Genomic DNA, 18,927 nt, shown 5'->3' with positions numbered 1-18,927 from the left:
TGTTTGTTTTTCAATGTCTTATATTTCAACGTTTGCAGATGTTTATAATGCAGATTGTTTGTTTTTCTGAAGATATAAGATAAAACAGTGTCTTATTATGTCTCCAATCTCACAGGTTTGGAAATATGTTTTTAAGTGCTGTTGACAGAATTAAGTTATTTTGCAGACATAAAAACGTTCGGTTTTTTAATATATCCAACATACACACCTTAATAGCATGCATACCTTAAGGCAACATTTTTTTTTTCAAGAGACATGGTCTTCAGATATTTAAACAAAAACATATTAAAACACAAACATCGGCTTAGTTTCAAGAATTAAACATATACTAAAGGTATAGTTATCAAAGTTTTTCGATCATATTGGGTATGTTTGGTAAGGGGTTTTTGGAACTTCTAACTTTTATGAAAATAAAAAGCATTTGGTTTAAAGAGTTTAAAACTTTTAAACGACAGAAAAAACTAAAAGTTAGAAGCTACTAGTTTGAGAAAAAGTTTCTAATTTTTTTTTTTTTTTTTGTCTTTTACTATTTTTATACTCTACCAAAGTCCAAATACTTACACACAATTAAAAAGTTAACAACTACCAGTTTTCAATTACCAGCTATTATCTACCAACTAATTTTACAAACATACCCATTATAGACTTATGGTCAAAGTTATATTGTGTGAATTATGGGTTAATATCAAACCGATCTTGTATTATTAAACTTGTTTTCGAGTTTTATTTTTACTCAAGCTCTGCAACTGTACCTTAGTGTCATATTGGTTCTAAGACCTTTTGTTACGGCGTTGTGGCGTTGTGGGAGTGATTTATGCTGACGTGACATTGTTGTGGAATGAAGGGGGTGTTGTGTTGTGGGTGATGTAGTAAAATATACAGTAATTGATATTGGTTAATAAAGAAATAGAAAAATAACTGGCCAATCAGATTACTCCATTCCCGTTGTCATTTTCGTGATCCGTCCCATAACAACCACAACGATGACATTGACAACGGATGTAAAGGGGGTGTTGTGGCTCAACAATTGACATCATTGTGGCCTGACACCAACTAGTCTAATGGATCAACAATTGTCATCATTGTGGTCCCATAACAACAAGTATAATGGAAAAATTTTGTTGTAGTAATCAAAGCCTAATTATTTAACTAAATGGAGTTGTTTAAGTAAAATATTTTAAAAAATTGTGGAGCCATTTCGAGTTGAACTCAAATCCTATACAAAGGCGACGCCTTACGCTAAATGAAACCAACTTATTACCGTGACAAATATTTTCTATGTGAAATTCTACCTATACAAGTCACTATGATGAACTTAATGTTATACGATAATATGTTTGAAATCCATTTAATATTTAATATAATCTTTTATATTATAATATAAATATAATATAATAATATAATCACACTTTAAACTTTATGCGTTCTTTGTTTTGTTTTTAAATTTCTTTTTATAACGTTTAACTGTAAGAACTCCGCGACATCAAAATACTTTAATTGATAGATGAAACGTTATTTCTTTAATAAATCGGACACATTTAAGTAAACTCACGTAGTGACTCTCTATTGGTTAGAACTAGATCAGAAATACAGTTTTTCACGATTAGAAAACAAGAAGAAAAAAACAAATTTTAACAACTCAGTATCCTTGAGAAACGTCGTTCGAAACATCATCTATGAGACTATGAGTGACAGAATGTCAACGAGCAACGTTTTGGACCATAATATTATTAAAAACTTTGTATACTCCATATCGTCAAAACTAACAAAGGGTCTGACTCAAACCCAATCCATAATGAACAAAAACAAAATTCGAATGATTCAAAGAATATGCCTCCTATCACTTCAGTGTATCTGGGTAATCTTAGCAGGAATACAAATCCTATGGTGATTAGCAACGCTTTTAGGCGTTTTGGGTGGATACAAAACATAGCGTGGAGGATGGGACGCAATTATGCCTTTATTAAGTTTGCTAACAATGAACAGGCGGCTAAGGCAGTACATTATTTGAATGAAAAATTTCTTTTGGGTAACAGAATTAGGGTTGGATCCGCCAAATTCGACAAAGGACCCGCGTGGCAAAATGATAACAAGTCGCCTTTTCGTGACTCTTTTAAATCGACAAAGGTTCCTTCTCAGAGATCAAAGGAGGAATGGATGGGCAATCGAGTGGTGTTTCAACTAAATAAAGACATTAAAGACGGAATGGACAGAACGATTATGATTGTTGATAAGGAAGAGTTTTCTACCACTAAATTGGCAGAGTGGTTAATTAGGCGAAGGGTCAAGATTGACATGTGTTCTTTATGGGGTAAATATGCTTGCTTAGTCAGGTGTGCAAATCAAAAGAGTTTTCACAATGCTTGTCATGAGGTTGTTCATGGGGATAATAATCCTAATTTCCTTAAAATATGTCCTATGATCGATAATTTGGGGAAGTATTCGAGGTTTAATTGGGTCGAAATCAAAGGTATACCTGTTGAGTATGCATATATGGATAATGTTATGGCTGTTGTAAAGGATATTGGTAATGTTTTGTATTATTCTAAGGCATCTTACAATCTATTTCAAGCAGAGTCTTTATGTGTTTTCATGGAAGTCTTTGATGTGAAACCGGTCGACTTTATGGTTAAGACAGAATTGGTGAACAAAGAAGTCGTTCAAGTTTGGGTTCATGATGTAGAAGGAGATTTTGTTCCTTTAGATCATATTGGTGAAGCAGATACTGGTAACTTTATTAATGGGGTCAACAGAAGGATTCATAAAATGTCTCAAGGCTGTGATAATGTTGAGGAAAATCTTACAGATACAAATCCGGCACCGGAGAAAGAAGTAACACCGGAAAAGCAACTTTCTACACCGGTATCGGCTAAGGGTGGGCTCGTTCCTATATTTTCAAAAAAAAAAAGATACGCCTGCTAGCTGTTCAAAGCCTATTTTCGAGTCATTGGGTAAAGATAAGGCAAGCAATTCAAATTTGAATTTGGAGGTTTATGCAAAATATAAGGGAAGCGTGCTTCCAGTCTGCTTTTAAAGATAAGAGGGCCTCTGTTCCCAAAGTAAACCTAGAAACCCTGTTTAAACCCATTCCTGATTTAGTTACAAAACATTTAATATGAATCATATTAAGATATTGTTACACTATGTTTAATCATGATAAATGATAAGTAAACATGTCATTATGTATATTAACAATGAACTACATATGTAAAAACAAGACTACTAACTTAAGGATTTCGAAACGAGACATATATGTAACGATTATCGTTGTAACGACATTTAAATGTATATTTATCATATTAAGATATATTAATATATCATAATATCATGATAATATAATAATTTAACATCTCATTAGATATAATAAACATTAGGTTAACAACATTTAACAAGACCGTTAACTTAAAGGTTTCAAATCAACATTTACATGTAACGACTAACGATGACTTAACGACTCAGTTAAAATGTATATACATGTAGTGTTTTAATATGTATTCATACACTTTTTAAAGACTTCAAGACGCTTATCAAAATACTTCTACTTAACAAAAGTGCTTACAATTACATCCTCGTTCAGTTTCATCAACAATTCTACTCGTATGCACCCGTATTCGTACTCGTACAATACACAGCTTTTAGATGTATGTAATATTGGTATATACACTCCAATGATCAGCTCTTAGAAGCCCATGTGAGTCACCTAACACATGTGGGAACCATCATTTGGCAACTAGCATGAAATATCTCATAAAATTACAAAAATATGAGTAATCATTCATGACTTATTTACATGAAAACAAAATTACACATCCTTTATATCTAATCCATATACCAATGACCAAAAACACCTACAAACACTTTCATTCTTCAATTTTCTTCATCTAAGTGATCTCTCTCAAGTTCTATCTTCAAGTTCTAAGTGTTCTTCATAAATTCTATAAGTTCTAGTTTCATAAAATCAAGATTACTTCCAAGTTTGCTAGCTTACTTCCAATCTTGTAAAGTGATCATCCAACTTCAAGAAATCTTTCTTATTTACAGTAATATATCTTTCTAATACAAGGTAATACTCATATTCAAACTTTGATTCAATTTCTATAACTATAACAATTTTATTTCGAGTGGAAATCTTACTTGAACTTATTTTCGTGTCATGATTCTGCTTCAAGAACTTTCAAGCCATCCAAGGATCCTTTGAAGCTAGATCTATTTTTCTAATTTCCAGTAGGTTTATTCACAAAACCTGAGGTAGTAATGATGTTCATAACATCATTCGATTCATATATATAAAACTACCTTATTCGAAGGTTTAAACTTGAAATCACTAGAACATAGTTTAGTTAATTCTAAACTTGTTGCAAACAAAAGTTAATCCTTCTAACTTGATTTTTAAAATCAATTAAACACATGTTCTATATCTATATGATATGCTAACTTAATGATTTAAAACCGGAAAAAACGAAAAACACCGTAAAACCGGATATACGTCGTTGTAGTAACACCGCGGGCTGTTTTGGGTTAGTTAATTAAAAACTATGATAAACTTTGATTTAAAAGTTGTTATTCTGGGAAAATGATTTTTCTTATAAACATGAAACTATATCCAGAAATCATGGTTAAACTCAAAGTGGAAGTATGTTTTCCAAAATGGTCATCTAGGCGTCGTTCTTTCGACTGAAATGACTACCTTTACAAAAACAACTTGTAACCTGTAATTCTGACTATAAACTTATACTTTTTTTGTATAGATTCATAAACTTAAGTTCAATATGAAACCATAGCAATTAGATTCACTCAAAACGGATTTAAAACGAAGAAGTTATGGGTAAAACAAGATTGGTTATTTTTGCTTGTTGTAGCTACGTGAAAATTGGTAACAAATCTATATTAATTATATCCTAGCTAACTTATATTGTATTATACATGTATTCTAATATATTATGTAATCTTGGGATACCATAGACACGTATGCAAATGTTTTGACATATCATATCGACCCACCTATATATATTATTTGGAACAACCATAGACACTCTATATGCAGTAATGTTGGAGTTAGCTATACAGGGTTGAGGTTGATTCCAAAAATATATATAGTTTGAGTTGTGATCTAGCCTGAGACGTGTATACACTGGGTCGTGGATTGATTCAAGATAATATATATCGATTTATTTCTGTACATCTAATTATGGACAACTAGTTTTAGGTTACTAACAAGGACAGCTGACTTAATAAACTTAAAACAGTAAAACGTATTAAAAATGTTGTAAATATATTTTGAACATACTTTGATATATATGTACATATTTGTTATAGGTTCGTGAATCGACCAATGGCCAAGTCTTACTTCCCGACGAAGTAAAAATCTGTGAAAGTGAGTTATAGTCCCACTTTTAAAATCTAATATTTTGGGATGAGAATACATGCAGTTTTATAAATGTTTTAGGAAATAGACACAAGTAAATGAAACTACATTATATGGGTGAATGATCGAAGCCGAATATGCCCCTTTTGCTTGGTAGCCTAAGAATTAGTAAACCGATCTACTAATTGACGTGAATCCTAAAGATAGATCTATTGGGCCTAACGAACCCCATGCAAAGTACCGGATGCTTTAGTACTTCGAATTCGTTTTTATCATGTCCGAAGGATTTCCCGGAATGATAGGGGATATTCTTATATGCATCTTGTTAATGTCGGTTACCAGGTGTTCACCATATGAATGATTTTTATCTCTATGTATGGGATGTATATTGAAATATGAAATCTTGTGGTCTATTATTATGATTTGATAATATATAGGCTAAACATATAACTCACCAACATTTTTGTTGGCGTTTTAAGCATGTTTATTCTCAGGTGATTATTAAGAGCTTCCGCTGTTGCATACTAAAATAAGGACAAGATTTGGAGTCCATGCTTGTATGATATTATGTAAAAACTGCATTCAAGAAACTTATTTTTGATGTAATATATTCTTATTGTAAACCATTATGTAATGGTCGTGTGTAAATGGTATATTTTAGATTATCATTATTTGATAATCTACGTAATGCTTTTTAAACCTTTATAGATAAAATAAAGGTTATGGTTGTTTTAAAAAGGAATGCAGTCTTTGAAAAACGTCTCATATAGAGGTCAAAACCTCGTGACGAAATCAATTAATATGGAACATTTATAATTAATATGAACGGGACATTTCAGTTGGTATCCGAGCGTTGGTCTTAGAGAACCAGAAAATTGCATTAGTGTGTCTTACTGAGGTTGTTAGGATGCATTAGTGAGTCTGGACTTCGACCGTGTTTTTCTTCAAAAACGATTGCTTAACATTTTTTTTGTTGGAAACTATATATTATTAACATGTAAATATTATGTGATATATTAATCTCTTAACGTGTTTGATATTGTGTGATAGATGTATACCTCTAGTACAAATCCCATTGATTCACCTAATAATAATGAAGAGTCGAATATATTTTGGGAAGATTCACAAATTCCCGAAGAGGAACCGGAAGAGGAGGAACCAGAAGAGGAGGAACCGGAAGAAGAGGAACCAAAAGAGGATGAATCGGAAGAGGAGGAACCAGAAGAAGAAGAGGTTTCGGAGGAAGAAATATTGATACCTATAGTAAATCGATTAAATAAAAGAAAATCCTCAACCAACGGACCAAAGTTAATAATGGTCAATGGTGTTTCCGCCGAGGAAGCAAAATATTGGGAAGATTACTAATTTTCCGATGAATTGGATCCCGATGAGGATTCCGATGATGTTATAGAAATTACCTCGACCCAATTTAATAAAGCGAAAGAAAATAATAAGGGAAAAGGTATAAAAATAGATAAACCCGATTCCAACCCCGATGAACTTTATATGTATTAACAACATCCGTATTTCCTAAAATGTAACAATGACCCGAGAACCTCTAAACCACCAGGTTTTTCTAAACCATTATGGAAAACGACGGCTCGTATTAGAGGAACACCATATATTCCTAGAAAATTAGGAAAACGAACCAAGTCCGAAGAAGAAGAAACTAGTGATTCAGATTAGAAGGTTGTAATCATGTTGTGTATTATATGTATTGTAGTGTGCTTGTACTTTTATGTTCTATGTAAAAATTGCTTGTATTGTTTGTTAATTATCTTTTACGAATCTAATCCTTGTCTATTTTACAGTATAAAAACAAAATGGACGTTAAGGGTAGACAACCGAATATTTTAGAAGACCTACCAGAGGATATGATTGAGGAAATCTTGTCTAGAGTCGGTCAGAATTCATCAGCACATTTAGTTATGGCGAAATTAACTTGTCAAACATTTGAAAGACTTTCCAGAAATGCCTTAGTTTATAAAAGGCTTTCCTTTGATAGGTAGGGTATATCACATTGGGGAGACCGTAAGTTACTCCGTGTTTTCTTTAAAGCGTTAAATGCGGGGAACCCAAATGCAATTTTATGCTACAGGTTAAGAACCTATTTTGACTCAACATATCCCAACATAGGATTTCGTGAATTAGAAAGAGCTTCTAACATGCAACATAAAGAAGCATGTTATGCTTACGGGTTAGTGATGTTCGCTTCTTACCAAAGCGAGAAAAAGAACATCGGATTGCAACTTTTAAATAAAACCTTCCCATAAGCGACGGATTCAGTAGTTGGGGAGAGAAACAAGGTTTTTAGATTATTACGGGGCTGTTGGACATTACAAAACCCTCGTCCTTTTGACGACATTACAACATGCTGTCTAGCCAATGGTTATAACAGTCATTTTCCACAAGACCAAGGATGGGAAGTCGTCTTAGTAAAACCAGAATGCATGACTTGTTTCTGGACTTATGAATTACGTGTCTTTATTTCCTTTGCTGAACAACTTGCTTATTAACTAGATTTATCTTCAAAACTGTCATGTATCAAAGTGTACTATATTTCATGTTATATGTAATATAGCGATGTTGTAAGTTTGAAGAATATTTATATGTGATATATTATTATAATCAGATTTTCATATGGAATTGTAGTAGTTGAATTGTATATTAGCTACTAAGTATGAACTTAACGGGTAGGTAGTACCCGAATTTAAACTTATAAAACGCTAATATGAAGAAAAAGCTTTTATAAATGAGTTCATATTGTGCTACGAAATACTATTGACTACTCTTAATATTCTGTATGATTAACTCGATTCAGTTGACTATTTTGAAGGAAATGGCACCGACTACTCGACACACCATGAATATGAGCGAAGAGGAATTTCGTACCTTTCTTGCTGCAAACATAGCTGCAGTACAGGCTGCGTTACATACCAACAATAACTCTGAATCTAGCAATGCAGCTAACGGCGCAAGAAATCGTATAGGATGCTCCTACAAAGAATTCACTGCCTGCAAACCTTTGGAATTTGATGGAATCGAAGGACCAATTGGATTGAAACGGTGGACCGAGAAAGTTGAATCGGTGTTTGCCATAAGTAAGTGTACTGAAGAGGACAAAGTTAAGTACGCTACGCATACCTTCACAGGTACTGCGTTAACGTGGTGGAACACCTATCTTGAACAGGTAGGACAAAATGCTGCTTACGCACTACCGTGGTCGGCATTCAAGCAATTGATGAACGAGCAGTACCGTCCTAGAAACGAAGTCAATAAACTCAAGGCAGAACTTAGAGAGTTATGAACACAAGGGTTCGACGTTACCACATATGAACGACGATTCATAGAGTTGTGCCTATTGTGTCCGGGAGCATTTGAAGATGAAGAAGAGAAGATCGACGCGTTTGTAAAAGGGTTACCAGTAAGGATTCAAGAAGATGTGAGTTCACACGAGCCCGCTTCTATACAGAAGGCAAGTCGAATGGCTCATAAACTCATAAATCAGATTGAGGGAAGAATTAAAGAGCAGGCGACCGAAGAAACCAACATGAAACAACTCAAGAGGAAGTGGGAGGAAAACGGTGACAAGAGTCACCAGTACAACAACAACAACAATTACAACCACAATCGCAACAACTATCCCAACAACCGCAACAACAATCGCAACAATAACCTCAATCCTAACAATAACTACAACAAACATCCCAACAACAACAACAACTACAACAACCATTTCAATAACAATAACAATCCCAACAACAACCACAATAACAACAACGGCAACAAAAACCAAAAACACCCATGTCATAGGTGTGAAGAAAATCATCAGGGGTTTTGCACGACATTTTGCAACAGGTGTAAAAGAAATGGTCATAGCGTGACAAAGTGTGAGGTCTACGGACCAAAGTTTAACAGAACTAAAGGAACAAATAATGTTGGAACAAGTAATGCCAAAACGAATAGTGTCGGAGCAAGTAATACCAACGCTGTTTGTTATAAATGTGGAAAACCGGGTCACATTATTAGAAATTGCCCGAATCAGGGGAATACTAATGGGCAGGGCCGTGGAAGAGTTTTCAATATTAATGCGGCAGAAGCACAGGAAGACCCGGAGCTTGTTACGGGTACATTTCTTATTGACGATAAATCTGCTTATGTTTTATTTGATTCGGGTGCGGATAGAAGTTATATGAGTAGAGAATTTTGTGCTAAATTAAGTTGCCCATTGACGCCTTTGGATAGTAAATTTTTACTCGAATTAGCAAACGGTAAATTAATTTTAGCAGATAATATATGTCGGGAGAGAGAAATTAAACTGGGGAATGAAACGTTTAAAATTGATTTAATACCAGTCGAGTTAGGGAGTTTTGATGTAATAATTGGCATGGACTGGTTGAAAAAGGTGAGAGCAGAGGTCGTTTGTTACAAAAATGCGATTCGCATTATGCGTGAAAAAGGAAAACCTTTAATGGTGTACGGAGAAAAGAACAACGCGAAATTAAATCTTATTAGTAGTTTGAAGGCGCAAAAACTAATAAGAAAAGGTTGTTACATCATTCTAGCACACATCGAGGAAGTTAAACCTGAAGAAAAGAACATCAGTGATGTTCCCGTCGCAAAAGAATTTCCCGATGTATTTCTGAAAGAATTACCGGGATTACCCCCACATCGATCCGTTGAATTTCAAATAGACCTTGTACCAGGAGCTGCACCAATAGCTCGTGCTCCATATAGACTCGCACCCAGCAAAATGAAAGAATTACAAAGTTAGTTACAGGAACTTTTAGAGCGTGGTTTCATTCGACCAAGCACATCACTATGGGGAGCTCCTGTTTTGTTTATCAAGAAGAAAGATGGTACATTCAGGTTGTGTATCGACTACCGAGAGTTGAACAAACTTACCATCAAGAACCGCTACCCACTACCGAGAATCGACGACTTATTTGATCAACTACAAGGCTGGTCTGTTTATTCGAAGATCAATTTACGTTATGGATATCATCAAATGCGGGTGAAGGAGGATGATATTCCAAAGACTGCTTTTAGGACGCGTTACGGTCATTACGAGTTTATAGTTATGCCGTTTGGATTGACTAACGCACCAGCTGTGTTCATAGACCTCATGAACCGAGTGTGTGGGCCATATCTTGACAAGTTTGTCATTGTTTTCATCGATGACATACTTATTTACTCGAAGAATGATCAAGAGCACGAAGAACATTTGAGAAAAGTGCTAGAGTTGCTGAGAAAAGAAAAACTGTACGCTAAGTTTTCAAAGTGTGCATTTTGGTTGGAAGAAGTTCAATTCCTCGGTCACATAGTGAACAAAGAAGGTATTCAGGTGGATCCAGCAAAGATTGAAACCGTTGAAAAGTGGGAAACCCCGAAAACTCCGAAACACATACGCCAGTTTTTAGGACTAGCTGGTTACTACAGAAAGTTCATCCAAGACTTTTCCAGAATAGCAAAATCCTTGACTGCATTAACGCATAATGGGAAGAAATTTGAATGGAAAGATGAACAAGAGAAAGCGTTTCAATTGTTAAAGAAAAAGTTAACTACGGCACCTATATTGTCATTACCTGAAGGGAATGATGATTTTGTGATATATTGTGATGCCTCAAAGCAAGGTCTCGGTTGTGTATTAATGCAACGAACGAAAGTAATTGCTTATGCATCTAGACAATTGAAGATTCACGAACAGAATTATACGACGCATGATTTGGAATTAGGCGTGGTTGTTTTTGCATTAAAGACTTGGAGGCACTACTTATATGGGGTCAAAAGTATTATATATACCGACCACAAAAGTCTTCAACACATATTTAATCAGAAACAACTGAATATGAGGCGGCGCAGGTGGATTAAATTGTTGAATGATTACTACTTTGAGATTCGTTACCACCCGGGAAAGGCAAATGTGGTAGCCGACGCCTTGAGCAGAAAGGACAGAGAACCCATTCGAGTAAAAGCTATGAATATAATGATTCACACTAACCTTACTACTCAAATAAAGGAGGCGATAATGCTAAAAACGAACATATATTTCATAGCATTATTCCTCAAGAAAGACAAGCTTTTAGTTGCACTTGTCCTATTTACAAGTGATATTCGTTAAAATAATAAAAGGTGAAGACAAAAGGCAGATTCGACGAATTGAAGACGCAAACGACCAAAAAGCTCAAAAGTACAAAATACAATCAAAGAGGTTCCAATTATTGATAAGAAACGTCTCGAAATTACAAGAGTACAAGATTCAAAACGCAAAGTACAAGATATTAAATTGTACGCAAGGACGTTCGAAAATTCGGAACCGGGACCAGAGTCAACTCTCAACGCTCGACGCAACGGACTGAAAGTTATAAATTAATTATGTATATAAATATAATATAATATATAATTAATTATATAAATTATATATTTATATTATATTTATATATTAAATTCCGTCGGCAAATTAAAAGACAAAATGGAGTGAGATGGAAATACGATCTCCGCGAGTTGCGGAGTTTGAAGAAGAAAAAGACCGCGAGTAGCGAAGCCCCAAAATAGGAAAATGCCTATAAAAGCCAGCGTATTCTGATCGTAAAAATATCCTAAAATCTCTCTTTCTCTATATGTAAACGTATATATATATATATATATATATATATATATATATATATATATATATATATATATATATATATATATAATTTATATTTTAATTTTAATTTTAATTTTAAATCCTAATAATAAGGGTATGTTAGCGAATGTTGTAAGGGTGTAAGTCGAAATTCTGTCCGTGTAACGCTACGCTAATTTTAATCATTGTAAGTTATGTTCAACCTTTTTAATTTAATGTCTCGTAGCTAAGTTATTATTATGCTTATTTAAAACGAAGTAATCATGATGTTGGGCTAAAAATATTTAAAATTGGGTAATTGGGCTTTGTACCATAATTGGGTTTGGACAAAAGAACGACACTTGTGGAAATTAGACTATGTGCTATTAATGGGCTTTATATTTGTTTAACTAAATGATAGTTTGTTAATTTTAATATAAAGATTTACAATTGGACGTCCCTATAAATAACCATATACACTCGATCGGACACGATGGGCGGGGTATTTATATGTACGAATAATCGTTCATTTAACCGGACACGGAAATGAATTAATAGTCTATGGAATTATTAAAACAGGGGTGAAATTATGTACAAGGACACTTGGCATAATTGATAACAAAGTATTAAAACCTTGGGTTACACGCAGTCGATAACCTGGTGTAATTATTAAACAAAGTAATAAAACCTTGTTGCAGTTTAAGCCCCCAATTTGTTGGAATATTTAACTTCGGGTATAAGGATAATTTGACGAGGACACTCGCACTTTATATTTATGACTGATGGACTGTTATGGACAAAAACCAGACGGACACATTAAATAATCCAGGACAAAGGACAATTAACCCATGGGCATAAAACTAAAATCAACACGTCAAACATCATGATTACGGAAGTTTAAATAAGCATAATTCTTTTATTTCATATTTAATTTCCTTTATTTTATATTTAATTGCAATTCTAATTATCGTACTTTTATTTATTGTTATTGTATTTAATTGCACTTTTAATTATCGTACTTTTTAATTATCGCAATTTTATTTTATCGCACTTTTATTTATCGCAATTTCATTATCGTTATTTACTTTACACTTTAAATTAAGTCTTTTATTTATTTAATATTTTACATTAGGTTTTAACTGCGACTAAGTTTTAAAATCGACAAACCGGTCATTAAACGGTAAAAACCCCTTTTTATAATAATAATATTACTTATATATATTTGTATTTTTATAAAATAAAACTAATATAGCGTTAAGCTTTGTTTAAAAGATTCCATGTGGAACGAACCGGACTTACTAAAAACTACACTACTGTACGATTAGGTACACTGCCTATAAGTGTTGTAGCAAGGTTTAAGTATATCCATTCTATAAATAAATAAATATCTTGTGTAAAATTGTATCGTATTTAATAGTATTTCCTAGTAAAAATAAAGCTATTTTATATACACCTCGCTTTAACTATCAAGTATTTTTGGCGCCGCTGCCGGGGACAATCTAGCTTAAAAGCCGGAAGCGCAACGCTATAAAAAAAGATTTTTATTTTAAGTTTACTTTTATTAAAAAATTACGCTTTCGTAAAAAATATGTTTTACAAATCCAAAAATATAAAAAGAAAAACAAAAATATAAATATAAATATAAATATTTTTAAGAGTTTGTTAAATATTTAAGTTTTATAAAGTTTATTTATTTTTATTTTATAAAAATATAAGTTTTATTTAAATATTTTGTGTTTATTTAAAACATAAAAAACCGAAAAAAATATATTAATTAAATTAAAGTATTTTATTTCTATCTTAGTTTTTAAAGATAAGTTTTATTTAAATTATATAAATATATTAATTAAATTAAAAACAGAAAAATAAAAAAAATATATATTTATAAATAAATAAATAACCGAAACCTGTCGAAACCAGCCTGTCATCTGAATTTTCATTTCCCGCGACTCATGGGGTTTGCTGGTTCGTGGCACCGCAACTCGCGAAGCCGTCTGACACGGGCACACAGAAGCCCTAATCGTGCATTAATTACGTATAATTATTATTATTATTTAATTAAAAACCCTAAATAGGTTTTATTTAATTATTAATTAGTTTAGTTTATTTATTTAATTTGTATATTTAGTTTAATTAGTTTTATTAAATTATAAAATTAATAGTTTTATAAAATAAATAATATAAAAATAATATTTTTTATAAAAATTGTACTTTTTGCAACTTTTAGTATATTTTTATATTTTGTCCTTTTTTAATTGTCTTAGCGTAATAATTTATATTTTTCGCTCGTAATTAGTTTTAAATATAGTTTTTGCCATAGTTATTTTTACTTCTAGATTTTTAGGCTTTACCGTAAAATCCCTTAAGTGCTTTTTCTTTATACTAAGATTTAAGTGCTCTAGAATTTTGCGACGCCTTTTTAAGTTTTAGTACCTTTTTAAGTTATTGCGATTTGGGATATAGTTTAACTTGTAAGCTTTAATATTTTTAGACGCAACTTTTAATTTTTAAGTTTTTAGTTCCTTTTTAAGTTTTAACGCGCTACTTTCTTATTTTTATTTTTCGACGCCTTTTACCTATGTATCAATTATCACTCCAGTTAGTAATCTCAATTTGTTATTTTAATTTTAAGTTAGTGATAGTAATAAGGTTGGGTTAGTCGAGTGTTTTAAAGTTTTAAAGTTACTCTTTTTCTTTCTTATTTTTTTCGACGCCTTTTATTTTTCAACCCTTTTCTTTTTCGACCTTTTTCGACGCGCTCTTTTTCTTTCTTATTTCTCGCAATTCTAGTTTTAGGACATAGATTTTTATTCTACTTCTTATCTAAATTTCTTAAAATTACGAAAATTTATTTTAAGTGGTTAAATTGATAGACATCAAAATTTTCTGGTTCGTAGTAATAGTTGGATTTGTACGTGGACCGGGTTATTGGAGCCAAACAGTACTCAATTATATTGAGACCAAATGAATCCTGCCCCTCTGTTGCATCTTTTGGCTATTCGAAACGTGGGCAAAATCAGAAAAGTCTATTAATTGGATAACTTATATAATTTTTCTTTCCTTTTAAAAACTAATAGGATATTCAGTGAATGCACCGAGCAAGACGTTCACCACCTTTTGTACGTTCACCACCTGTAACTAGATCAAGACATCTAGCAAATATTACCGCCGTTGATTTTTCTTTAGAATCGTCATCCAGTCGACCAAGTACTCCAATTCAAATTTCCGATAATCCATTTTTTGAACCCGATCTCACAATTGAGAATCCGGAGAATATTCAGGGACAATTCATAGATCCTGAACCATTAATTTTTCCTCCGGAACCACCAATCATTCAAACAGAGATTGTTGAGGAACGAACCATTAAATCAGAATCCTCTAGTGATTCAGATTCAACAAATTCAATCATGGAGAATCTGGAACCTTTAAGTATGGAAGATCGAATGAAAGCTAAACGCACTGGCCAAGGTCACGCAATTACTCATCCAGACATTAATGCGCCAGATTATGAAATCAAAGGACAAATTCTACATACGGTGACTAATCAATGCCAATTTAGTGGTGTGTCGAAGGAAGATCCAAATGAACATCTTCGTACCTTTAATAGGATCTGCACACTATTTAAAATAAGAGAAGTGGAGGATGAACAGATATACCTCATGTTATTTCCCTGGACTTTAAAGGGAGAAGCCAAAGATTGGTTGGAATCGTTACCTGAAGGGGCGATTGATACATGGGACGTTTTAGTTGAAAAATTTCTTAAACAATTCTTTCCGGCATCTAAAGCCATAAGACTTCAAGGAGAAATTTTTACGTTCACACAAAAGCCGAATGAAACTCTATATGAGGCGTGGACAAGATTTGGAAAGTTATTAAGAGGATGTCTGCAACATGGTTTAGACACTTGTCAAATAGTACAAATATTCTACCAAGGATGCGACATCACTATAAGAAAAGACATCGATATAGCAGCTGGTGGTTCTATTATGAAGAAAACCGAAACTGATGCTTACAAAGTTATTGATAACACTGCTTCCCACTCACATGAGTGGCACCAAGAAAAAGATATCGTTAGATCATCTAAAGCAGCTAGAGCCGATTCTAGCCATGACTTAGATTCCATTTCTGCAAAGATAGATGTTGTCGAGAGACGAATGGAAAAGATGACTAAGGATATACACTCAATACGAATTAGTTGTGAGCAGTGTGGAGGACCACATTTGACAAAAGATTGTCTTAGTATTGAATTAACAATGGAACAAAGAGAGAATGTTTCATATCTAAACCAAAGGCCTGGAAATAATTATCAGAATAATTATCAACCGCCAAGACCAATCTACAATCAAAACCAGAATTATAACCGAAATGTTCCATACAAAAACCAACAAGGTCCTAGTAATCCACAAGTATCCAACAATACTTACAACCAGCAAAGACCTAATTTTCAAAACAAACCACAACAAACCGATGATAAAAAGCCAAATTTAGAAGATATGATGACAAAGCTAGTTGAATCTTAAACGCAGTTTTTCACATCTCAAAAACAAACAAATGAACAAAATGCTCAAGCATTTAGAAATCAACAAGCTTCTATTCAAAATCTGGAACAAGAAGTAAGTAACCTAGCAAGGTTAATAGGTGAAAGAAAACTGGGAAGTTTACCTAGTGATACAAATGTTAACCCCCGGAATAAAACAGCTAAAGCCATTACCACAAGAAGTGGTACAACACTTAAACCACCTGAAATACCTGTAACTTCTGATGAAGCTATTCCTACTCCACAAGAACCACAACCTGAACAAGATAAGGAAAAAGAACCGGTAGTTGAAAAGGTTAATGAAGATAACACAGTTAAGGCTAAACCTTATGTTAAACCATACCAACCACCACTTCCTTACCCGAGTAAAATGAAAAAAGAGAAACTTGAAGCCGAGCAATCCAAATTCTTGGATATGTTTAAACAGATAAATGTAAATCTTCCTTTCATTGATGTGATTTCAGGAATGCCTAGATATGCTAAATTTCTGAAAGATCTAATCACAAATAGAAAGAAAATGAAAGAACTCTCGGCTGTTACTATGAATGCTAATTGTTCAGCAGTGCTGTTGAATAAGATACCAGAAAAATTATCTGATCCAGGAAGTTTCACAATTCCATGTTTTCTGGGTAGTCTTAGTTCAATAAAAGCATTGGCAGACTTAGGTGCTAGTATAAATTTAATACCGTATTCACTATACACTAAACTAGACCTTGGAGAATTGAAACCAACAAGAATAAGCATACAACTAGCCGATCGATCAATAAAATATCCTAGAGGGATAATGGAGAACATGCTAGTTAAAGTTGGTACTTTAGTATTTCCAGTAGATTTTGTTGTTCTGGACATGGAAGAAGATTCTCAAGTTCCTCTCATATTAGGAAGACCATTCTTAAACATGGCTAAAGCAATGATATACGTGTTTGGTAAGAAACTGACCCTAAGTATAGAGGACGAGAGTGTTACCTTTTCAGTTGATAGAGCAATGCAACAACCGCAATCTGCAGATGATACATGTTATTATATTTAAACTATAGATTCACATGCAGAATTGTTAGAAGAATTTTCAGAATTACAAGGAACAGGAGAATGTTCTTTAGGAGAAAGTACTGAACCAATTGATGAAGCTGAAATGTTAGCTACACTTATAGCTAATGGATATGAGCCAACAACAGAAGAAATTCAAATGCTAAAAGAAGAAGACAGATATCGATACAAATCATCGATAGAAGAACCTCCAACATTAGAGTTAAAGCCACTTCCAAACCATTTGGAATACGCTTATTTACATGGTGAATCTGAATTACCTGTAATAATATCGTCTTCTCTTACTAAAAATGAGAAATCACAACTCATTTCTGTGTTGAAAGCTCATAAACCAGCCATTGCATGGAAGATTCATGATATTAAAGGAATAAGTCCTTCGTATTGCACACATAAAATCCTTATGGAAGAAGGTCATAAAACATATGTGCAACGCCAACGAAGACTAAATCCTAATATGCAAGATGTAGTTAAAAAGAAATTATTAAACTGCTTGATACAGGTTTAATTTATCCAATCTCTGATAGTCCATGGGTAAGCCCAGTTCAATGCGTGCCTAAGAAGGGTGGCATGACTGTCATTACAAATGAGAAAAATGAGCTTATTCCTACTAGGACTGTAACAGGATGGCGTGTCTGTATTGATTATAGAAAATTAAATGACGCCACCAGAAAAGATCACTTTCCCTTACCTTTCATTGATCAAATGTTGGAAAGATTAGCCGGAAATAGTTACTATTGTTTTCTTGATGGATTTTCCGGATATTTTCAAATTCCAATAGCACCCGAAGATCAAGAGAAAACCACATTCACGTGCCCTTATGGTACTTTTGCTTACAAACGCATGCCATTTGGACTTTGCAACGCCCCTGCAACCTTTCAAAGGTGCATGATGGCGATTTTTCACGACATGATAGAAGAATGCATGGAAGTTTTCATGGATGACTTTTCAGTCTTCGGTGATACATTTGAATCATGTTTAGCTAATCTTGAACGAATGCTTATTAGATGCGAACAATCAAATCTAGTACTTAATTGGGAGAAATGCCATTTCATGGTTAAAGAAGGCATCGTTCTTGGACATAAAATTTCAAAGGAAGGAATTGAAGTGGATAGAGCTAAAGTAGATGTAATTGCTAAACTTTCACATCCCACCAATGTTAGAGGAGTTAGGAGTTTTCTAGGGCATGCCGGTTTTTACCGACGTTTCATAAAAGATTTTTCTAAAATTGCCACTCATATGAATAAACTCCTAGAAAAAGATGCTCCATTCATCTTTTCAGATGAATGCATCAAATCTTTTAATATTCTAAAAGAAAAACGCACTAATGCGTCGATCATGATAACTCCAAATTGGAATTTACCATTTGAACTA

The sequence above is a fragment of the Rutidosis leptorrhynchoides genome, chromosome 10, assembly GCF_046630445.1.
Source record: "Rutidosis leptorrhynchoides isolate AG116_Rl617_1_P2 chromosome 10, CSIRO_AGI_Rlap_v1, whole genome shotgun sequence".
NCBI lineage: Eukaryota > Viridiplantae > Streptophyta > Magnoliopsida > Asterales > Asteraceae > Rutidosis > Rutidosis leptorrhynchoides.
This window is presented reverse-complemented; position numbering follows the sequence as displayed.